The sequence below is a fragment of the Phascolarctos cinereus genome, unplaced genomic scaffold (assembly GCF_003287225.1).
Source record: "Phascolarctos cinereus isolate Bilbo 61053 unplaced genomic scaffold, phaCin_HiC Scaffold_7;HRSCAF=346, whole genome shotgun sequence".
NCBI lineage: Eukaryota > Metazoa > Chordata > Mammalia > Diprotodontia > Phascolarctidae > Phascolarctos > Phascolarctos cinereus.
Genome location: NW_027556180.1, coordinates 88,621,204 through 88,631,504, shown reverse-complemented (window position 1 = coordinate 88,631,504; position 10,301 = coordinate 88,621,204). Strand labels below are relative to the sequence as shown.

Here is a 10,301-nt window from a genome sequence, read left to right as displayed (position 1 = left end):
TCCTTCCAATGGCATCGTTCATTTGTGCTCCTTTGGGCTCTGCTTGAATACTTCTAGTGCTAGCTCACTATTTTGCAAAGTACCTGTTTCTCTTCCATTGGCAGCCCTTCAGATATCTGAATGGCAGCTTTTATATGTCTCCTTAATTTCTATCACTGGCTAAATATCCCCAGCTCCACTAACTATTGACATGGTTTTGGGAAGTCTTACTATCCTGGTCATCTTCCTTTGACTGTTCTCTAGTTTGGTAAAGTTTCTTTAAACATGTGGTGCCCAAACTGAACACACTACTCCAATTGTGTTCTAACACAGAGTGCAGTGACAGGGGAGGTATGATCTCCCTTTATCTGAAAAACTATTTTTCTGTTAATGAAAGCCAAGATTATATTAGGATGTGGTTTTTTTTCTGAGCAGTATAATGGTTCAAGTTTAGTGATCTGAAACCTGTAGATCTTCTTTTTACCTGAACTGTTATAAAGCCATTATCCTATAGGTATACCATTACTCAATTGATTGATAGCATCTTTATTTAGCCTAAGTGCAGAACTTTACCATTCATCCTTATTAAATTACATCTTGTTAATTTTGGCTAATGCTCATCATTCCGTCCTATTGCATCCTGATCTCACTTCTTCTTTCATGTGACAGTCACCTAGTGTATTTGCTCTTTCTCCAAGTTTTATGTCATCAGCAAACTTCTGTGCATCATTATTGATCTCAATTGAAAAGGCTAGACCAGTACTCTGAGATATATTATTATAAGGACTTTTTCTCTCTACATTCTAATCTGGATTCTGGGATTAGAATATCATCGTGTATCTACCTACAAAGTGGCAATGTATACAAATACACCATTACCAGCCATCCAGCATGGCTTATATCAAGGCCTACTAGCTCAGTACCTGAGCTAATTGGTGATTTACTTATGGTACGATTTCTCACCTGGTACCAGGTCTCACTGGACTAACTCCCTAGAACCATATCCTTGCTATAACTTCATTCTTGTCCTTGTAACCCAGCTATATCACTTCTATTTAGCTCTGGGGAAATCAATTCATCCTGGACTGAGTTAACTGCCTCAGAGCCAGCCTCTGGGTCTGTACCTCTATCACCTTTGAGTTTGGACAAGTAAATCCAATGCTCTTTGAATGCAGTTCTTTAATCAGTGACAAATCTACCTTATGACCTAACATTTCATCAAATGCCTTGCTGAAATTTAGGTAAATGCTTTCTCTAAATAAACTACTTTATGACATTCCCCTGCTTTATTAGTCTGTAATCGTTTCAAAAAAGTAAATGGAGTTACTTTCATATGAATTGTTTGTAATAAACCTAGGTTGGCTTCTGGGGATCACTGTATCCCTTTCTAAATGCTCACCAATTCTTTGCTTAACAATCTAGTATATCACCTGAGGTCTTCAGTTCTTAATCAGTCTCAGCTTTGGGGACTCTTCAAGTGGGAGAGCTTTCTTTACATCATCTTTGACTAGTTCCATAGTCTTTTCCCTTTGCAACATGAAGTGGGATTGGTCTCTTTAATCTTCTTTCTCAAAGCTGGAAACCTACTCTATGACCTGCTGGAAGAAGACTTTCCCTTAGAGGATCTCAAAGCAGAGTTTCCACTTGAAGAGTTTCCAAAGGGGAGATTGACTCAAAACTGAAGCTCTTACCTCTTATCAAATCCATTCTGCCTCTTAGGCAGGGCAAGACCTTCATATTCACCAATAAGAAGAGAGGCTGTGGGACAGAGGTTACACTTATAAAAACAAAGATGTTAAGAGTCTATAAACATTCTCACAACAACCCTATGAAGTAGTGCTATTATTACCACCCTCATTCTATAGATGAGGAATCTGAGGCTGAGAGGTTAAGTGACTTGCCCAGAGTCACATACTCAGTAGTGTCTGAGGCTGGATTTGAACTCATATCTTACTCCAACCCTAACACTAGATTCACTGAACCATCTCTCTGTTAAATGTAATAACTTAGGCTTGTTATCCAAATGGCTCAGTTCTAGGCTTAGTTGAAGCCCTAGAGTTCATGCTAATATGACCCAGAACTTCCCCCATGGAGCTTACTCCCAATGACAATGACCCTGGGGAATCCTACTGAATCAAATTGGTTTTTAGAACTTCTTCAGTGTTTGAGTGACTGGGGTACCAGAATTCCAGGTTTTCATTCCTTCTTGTATGCTCTTATACCTCTCATATACCTTGCCTCCCCCCATAGTTATCACAGGATAGCCCCACCCACCCAAATGGGCCCAGTCCAGAACTGCGTAGCTCATGATTGGTTTTTGCTATCATATTCATCATTTATGAGTTGTGACCTGAGATTTCTATAGTGTTTAGTGAATCAGCAGGAGAGACAAAACATGGCAGATGGTGGCTATAGGTCCTCCACCACCCAGGGCACCAGTGCCTGCATTGTGAGCCTCTTCCATAGTATAGGCTGGGGACAGCTCTCATGCCTAAGTATGCCCCTCCTCAGTCAGCCTGCTCAGCATGGCAAGGGCAGGCCACCACTGGCAGCTGCCATGCCAACAGACTGGCAAATCTTTCATGTGAAGGCTGCTTGGAAGCCCAAGGACAGCACCATAATCCTCTATTGTAAAGTTCTAATGATTGCCACGTGACCTCAGACATGGCAGTGGGAATTCAGCAGGCAGACAGGCATGCAGGCAAACTGTGGGTGGATTAATCTGGTGGTTAAATACAAACATGTGAAAATTCATGTATACAGAAAGGAAATTAAAGTCACTTTTCCAACTTCAGTTAAAGAGATGGTTTGGTAAATACAATTCAGAACTGGCTTCTGCATGGACAGGTCTTATTGCCAAAAGCAATTATCAGAGAGACAAATGGGAACCAATAACAAAAGACTGGATTGTCACTGTAATGATGTAGGGGATGGGGGGAGGCGGGCGGGACACCATGTGTTGTATCCATCATCACTATGGTGGATAGGCCCAGCTTGGTAGGCTACATAGAATTCATTGAGCTGGATATTGTCACCAGCATGGTACTAAGAGTGCCCAGATCTCAGGCTGTCAATGTCAGTTCCCATAGCTGATTTCCTAGGCTGGGTGCCAAGGTTGTTCAGTGAGTCACAGAGAGAAGCTCACACAAGGAACATCCCTTGAAACAGGATGTAGCCCTTTCATAGGGAACTGCAAAGTGGCCACCCTGCCCCCCATAGCCCTCCTTCTATGGAGAAACCCTCCTGTCAGTCTGGCACCTTCTTCTGTACCAAGGAACACATGCCTTTCTTTTCTGTGGATTAGGAACAATTTGTATGAAAGAGAGAGAGAGAGAGAGAGAGAGAGAGAGAGAGAGAGAGAGAGAGACACAGACAGAGAGAGAGACAGAGAGACAGAGAGAGACAGAGAGAGACAGAGACAGAGACAGAGAGAGAGACAGAGACAGAGACAGAGAGACAGAGAGAGCGTTTAAACAAAGACTGTCGAGTTGTCTATTGTTTAAGAATTAAACATTTCCCCCCTTCAATCAATTTACCCATCATCTGAAGTAGCCATCACGAAGAGTCACCAAATCCTCTGTAACAGACAGTAACCACTATTGTTTCTCTGAAACACAGGTTTATTTATATGCTGGAATATGACACATCTTGGAAATTCCAAATTAAGAAGCATTCTGAAGAGTTGGCCCTGGTCAGTGGAAAGAAGAAGAAGAAGAGGAGGGGGAGGGGAGGAGACTTTGAGGTATTTAAAACAGTGATCAGGAGACTACTATCATTTTTCACCTACTGCAGTCATAACGATGCATTGACGTCATCTCTCAAAGTTGGGCTAAGATAGCCTTTTTTCTACTTTTTTTTTTAACTATAGAGCATTTTAGGCTGTGGAAACTTCAACCTGGGGTCTTAGTTATAATCCCAGGACTGTTTAAAAAGACTTCCTGGAGTTGTTAAGAAGGTGTATTTTTCTCAGTTCATAGAAATATTGACCCATAAGGATTCACTGAAATCCTTCATTGTTATATATCTCCAAAGACAAAACTATATCCATAGCAGCTCTAGCTGCTCAGCTGAACAGAGCACATATCCAGAGACAGAGTATATAATAGCCCTGTTTATTGATAACTAAAATCCTGAAAACTCTGCTTTACAACTCTAAGGCCCAGCACTGATGGCAGGGATCCAGGGTGTCATCATCCCAGACGCAGAAATCTATATTAAGAGCTGTGTCAGGGGAAAGAAACGCAGTTTTCCTTTACTTTGACTATCACCTCTCCCACAGAGCAGGAACGGATGTTCCTCTCTGTAATATGTACCCCCAATAATCAGAACAAGAGTCAGAAAGGACAATGCCTGCATATGAGAACCAGATCCCAAAGAGGTCCAAGACAGAAGGAAAGGTCCCATATATTGGGATAGGGACTGCACTTGTGATTTCACTGGTGTAGAGAAATCCTATATAAGGAAACTCTCCCCTTTCAAGGTGAGTTGACACCTTCTCAGCAATTTACGGATTCAGACAGTTGCCTAGAACACTTAGAGGTTACATAGCTTGCCCAGGGTCACACAGCTAAGTGTCAGAAACAGACATATATGCAAAAAAGATTTACAGCAACATTTTTTATGGTAGCAAGGAACTGGAAACCAAGTAAGTGCCCAGTCATTGAGGGATGACTAAAATTGTGAACATAATGGAACATGATTATTCTGTTAAAAAAAAAAAGGCAGGAAAACCAGCTATCCAGTGACTTACAACCAAAGAAAAGGAAAACAATATTGAAATACACAAAAACTTGGATCAATAAAGCGACCAGTGTTGAGCTCAAAGTGAAAGCCATCCTTCATAACAGCAGCATCAAAATACTTGAATTGGAATCTTAGTTCTTCTATTTATAATGGGTAAATCACTTCCTGTCTGGGCTCTCTATTCCTCCTTTACAGAAGAAAGGAGTTGAATTAGCCACTTAAATCCTTTCTACCTTGACCTCTTGCCTTTTGGCAGATAGATGGTGGAATATAGATGTTAAATGAGGTAAACATTTTCAAATATGACTTACGTGTTAGTTGGTTTTGATTAACTATATTTCTTTATTATAAGGAAGGAGTTATTGGGAATTAAGAATGATGTACAGAAAAAAGCATCAATAAAATGTATAGTTTTTAAAAGAAAGCCCTTCCCTTGAATCAAGGGGGTATCTGTTAATCCCTCTCATAGGAGAAGAGAGTTTCACCCTCTCACCCCATCTTTGAATTCACCCTCTCCCATCTGGTGAAAGGAAGGAGGGGGGAGGGGCAGCTGCTACAGAGTGGGCCCCGAAGGCAATGGCCTTGGGCCCTGGGGCAACCTTTGCCTGGAAGCATCACTCAGGTTCAGCACATCCTTCTCAGCCTCTGAACTTGGATCCAGAGGAAGTGAGGCAAACAGGCTTAAATGACTTGCCTAGCATCACACAGCTAGTAAGCATCTGAGGCCAGATTTGAATTCAGGAAGATGAGTCTTCCTGACTTTCAGACCTAGCACATTATACACTGCACCATGTAGTTGCCTAGCTGTGATGGAGTACCATTGTGCTGTAAGAAATGATGAACAGGATGGTTTCAGGAAAACCTGGAAGGATTTACATGAATTGATGCAAAGGGAAGTGAGCAGAAACCATGAGAACATTGTACACAGTAATTACAATATTGTAAGGACAATTAACTATGAAAGACTTAGTCACTTTGATCAAGACAATGATCCAAGACAATTCCAAAGGACCTATGATGAAATATGCTATGTACCTCCATGGAAAGGACTGATGAACTCTGAATGCAGATTGAAACATACTTTTTTTACTTTAAAAAAAAAAAGAAAGAAGGATGGAAGAGAAGAAAGAACAAAAGAAAGAGAAAGGAAGGAAGGAGAGAGGGAAGGAAGGAAAGAGGAAGGAAGGAATGAACCAAAGGAGCTAGATGACTTCATTCAATATTCCATCTTTTCTGTGGGCTTACAGGCCATTTGTATCACTGTTCTGTTGCATACATACGGAGAAACTGAGGACTATAGACACTGAGTGACATGTTACAGCAAAATAGTTAAAGAACCATGTCAAATATTAAGCTAAAGCTTCTGAATGGTGCTCTAAATGAATGGACAATAGTTTTTATTGCTCTCATCTTAGAAATCCATCCTTCCTTGGGAGTGAATGAAAAAATATTAAATGCTTACTATGCATCAGGTGCTGTCCTAAGTGCTAGAGATAAAAACAGTCAACTAGTTTTATGTACTAGATCAACAGCTCTCAAAGCACAGTCTGTGACCTTTGCAGGGGGTCACAAGGTCAAAAACTTGAATAATAATATTAAAATGTTTTAATCTCTAATACAGTAAACATGGATACAATAGATATAATCAACATAGACAAAAGCTATGTGGGGAGTCTTACATCATTTTTAAGAGTATAGAAGAGACCCAAGGCCAAAAAGTTGGAAAATGGCTATGATAGACACTCTGCTAAATGTTGGTGATGCAAAGAAAAAGTGAGAACAGTCTCTGCCCTTAAGGAGCAGAGCAAATCAGTAAGATGGTGGGCTAACACTAGTAGCCTCAGTTTATCTTTCACTTGAAAGTGATGAGTTACTAAACCAGGTTTATGTACAATTCCATGTCCTAACACTTTTACATTTGAAACCATTGAATCAAAAAATATTAGTGTTAAATTATTTTTGCTTTATTAATTTATTAATTTAAATTAATGCAGCTTACGTAACCTTCAGCATCAGATTCCCTGCTAATCTTTCAGACCATTAGATTAAAAGATTTCTAGTGGGGGAGGCAACACAGATATAAAGATTTACACATCGAGTAGAAAGAAGGAAATACGTAGCAGAATTGTAGTAGGTTAGAAAACAAGGAGATTTGACTACTGATTGGAATAAATAGGCTGAGGAAAAGTGAAGAGTTGAGGATGACTGGTTGTTCTCAAGGTGGCTAATGGGGGCCTAAGGTATATAGAGGAGAGTGGTAGTTAGAGAAGGGTGTTTTAGTGTGAGAAGTCTCAGGGAAAGTCAATGGCGCAAAAGGGCAGTCAATAGCCCTTTCCTTAGCTAAGGTACTTTTGAGTTGATGATTGTATCCCTATCAAGGGGTAGAAGTGACTGGGTGTGGCCCAAGTTGAGGTCTACGTCCCTTGCCCTAAAGGGAATTTGGCTCCTACTTTAGGGTTTTTTTTTTTTTATTGACTTCCCTTCTTGAATCCCCTTGTTTCCCTTTAAGGGCCCTAATCTCACCTGTTCGATTTTATTCCAATTAGAATCCCTTTGTTTCCCTTTGAGAGTCCTAGCTCCATTTGTTTGATCTTATTTCAATCCCACACCCTTTTCCCAGACCCTACGCTGACTATTCAAAGTCATTTTACTATATAAGATCTTCAGGCATGGCCCAGTACCGTGATTTTGGGGTTTCCAGCACCCCAAAACTTCTAGACCTCATCATATTTTTTTTTGAACTACAAACATAATTTATTGTGGGTGATTGGGATCAGTCTTCTTTCAGGCTCCCAAAGACAGTGGCTGGCACGCTCTGCTGCTCCAGCGGCACCTCACTGGGCTGCAGACCCTCTTCTTCCTCCTTTTCCTCCTCCCCTATCTCAATCTCCTCGGGGTTGGCCTGCAGGGCCAGTTCAGCCCCTCAGTGCGGGAGGCGTCACTCCTGACAAAAAGGATCTTGCCTTGAGAGCGTGAGGCTTGGTCCCGCTCTGCCTGTGCCGCCAGCTGTTCTGCGCGACGCTCCAGCAGCTTCGTGTAGTCCATCCCACTCTGTCCAGGGGCAAGGTGAGACCGGTACCGGTGGCGCTGCTGTACACATTCAGCATCTGGGAGGCCACGAAGTTGACTTGTGCGTTGTAAGTGGCCTGCACGCTGCGCCGGAGCCGAAGCATCTCACGGATGGTGTCTTCGTTCCCACAGCGGATCTCAAAGTCCTTCCACGTCTGCCAGAATGTTCCTGTCGTCCGAGGATCGCAGATCTGGGAGCAGAAGCTATAGATAGCCCGGGCCCGGTCAATCTCCCCCAGTTTACATTCCATATCAGCAAAAGGAAGACACATTTCTCGCGCATGCTCATCAGACAGCACCTCAATGTCTTTCTGGTAGATGCTGCGGGTGTGGGTGTAGATGTTGAACATTTCATGTTGCTGGGGGAGCTCCACTGCATGGGTGGGACGCTCGTACACAGCCATGGCATGGCGGGCCAGCCCCCACTCTTCCTCCAGCCGGGCATATAACAGGTAGAGAGTTTTGGCATATTTGGGGGGACAGCCATCCAGTGCCTGCTCGAACAGGTCCCGGGCCGCTCCAGCTTGCAGCCTCCATAACGAGCGATAAACTTGGTCAGGTACGTGGCTCCAGATGTCTGACACATTGGGCCACTTAAACAGTGAGATGCCCCGCTCGTAGGCCTTGAAGCGCTCCTCAAAGTAGCTGTGCTCCTCCAGGAACATGGCATAATTGATGACAATCTGGGGGGTGGCGATGCATAGGTGCAGGATCAGCTCGTACATGGCCTTGGTGGACTGGAAGGTGCCCAGACTTTCCTCAAGGTCAGCCAGCATAGACCACACCTTCAAAGACTTGTACACCTGATTCTGCACGGGCTCAGACCCATCAAAGGGCAGGCAGGGCAGTTGCCTTCCGCAGCAGCCGCAGAGCCCGGTCATAGTTGTCGTGCCTCAGCTCCATCTCGCCGTACTCATACCACACGCTGGCCAAGTCCTCGACCTGCTTGAAGTTTACTTTGGTAGCCTTCTCCAGGATGGTGCGGGCATCATCCAGCTGCCTGTTATTCTGTTATCCTCATAGAACTTGGCAAAGGCGACCCACAGTGTGTGGGGTTTGCCTGTGGCCTTGAAGGGATCCACGGTCTGCACAGCCTCCGTGTATGTATTGATGACCTCTCTAGGCCGGCCCTGATGCAGGGCCACTCGCTTGTGCCACCCATGCACATGGTGGGGGTTCTGGCGTAGCAGGACGCTGTTGAGGAGGAGGGGCCGGCGGGCCAAACGCAGCTCCAGGTCCAAGTCATCTTCTTCCTCCCGTCCTAGCTCTGAAGTTGTCTCCATCTTGGCCGCAATCACGCTCTCCTCAAACTGGGCATAGCTGTCAAAGACCTGTGTGAAGTCTCGCACAGTCATCACCGTCTGGATCGCCTCCTCATACACATCTCGGGCCTTCTCAAAATGTCCGCTTGGGATATAGTAGTCGGCCAGTGAGCACCAGAGCTTGACGAGTTGGTCAGTGAAGCAGGTGAGGCCCCCTCGCATGGTGGCGCCCACGTTTAAGGACTGCACTTCGTCAGGATTTTGGGAGATCAGGGCACACAGTTCATGCCACAGCTGGTAGCTGGACTTTCCTTCCTTAGCGATAAATCTTTCATCATTGACCACGGTTGCCAGGCGCTGAGCTGCTTCATCCAGCCGGTGGATGGAGTGCAGGTACTCAATGTATTCTTCTGCACTCTCGGGGCTTAGCTTGAGGAAGCGGCGGTATACACGCACTGAAGTCTCAGGCAGAGGGTGGGAATGTACAAAGCGAAGATAGAGGGGCCAGATGCGTGAGTGCTGAGTGATGGGCAGAGCCCTCAAGGCACGGTCGAAGGTGCGCCGGATCTGAGTAATGCAGCCTTGCTCCATCAAGAACTGGCAGTAATCCAACCACAGACGTGGTATTTTGTGCACGAAGACCAAAGCCCGCTCATGGCAGCTGTTGACATCCTCGTAGGCAGGGTCAGTCACACAGCGACGCTTCACCTGGGCCCGGCAGGCTTTCATCTTGTAACTCCCAGGCAGCTCCTTGAGGGCTCGCTCATACAGTAGATGGAGCACAGCCTGCGACGAACTCTGCTTGAACTCGATGTACCGAAACCAACACTTGACGGAGAAAGGGTTTCGAAGGATTTCCTCCTCATACTGTAAATCTTCCTTCTCGAAGAAGAGGTCAGCCCTCTCAGGCCGAGCCTTCACTTTGCCTCGGCTGGGGCCGCATCCCCGATTTCGGGCATCCCCGGGTCTGCCCAGGTTTCACTCACCAGCCCATTCACTGTGTTTGAGGGGGGGATGATGGGGTGTGGCCCAGGTTGAAGTCTTCTGTCGCCTGCCATTAAGTATTGCATCCAACAGAGGAGTATAAAATGAAGAGACGCGGGCCAGGGAGCCAGCTATAGACGGAGCTCTTTATTATTCTGAGGGTCCAGTTTAAATAGTTAAAGCTAACAATCACCCGGAGGAGTTCATGGCTAATCCCAGCCGTAAGGTGTTACTTTAATTATAAACACCTGCTTACTATCAAGG

At 44.6% G+C, this 10,301-nt stretch overlaps 1 pseudogene; it reads right to left on the bottom strand.

Annotated features, from left to right (window-relative positions):
- Positions 1-7,495: 7,495 nt before the first annotated feature.
- On the bottom strand, positions 7,496-10,012 carry LOC110195595 (pre-mRNA-splicing factor SYF1 pseudogene; annotated as a pseudogene).
- Positions 10,013-10,301: the final 289 nt, after the last annotated feature.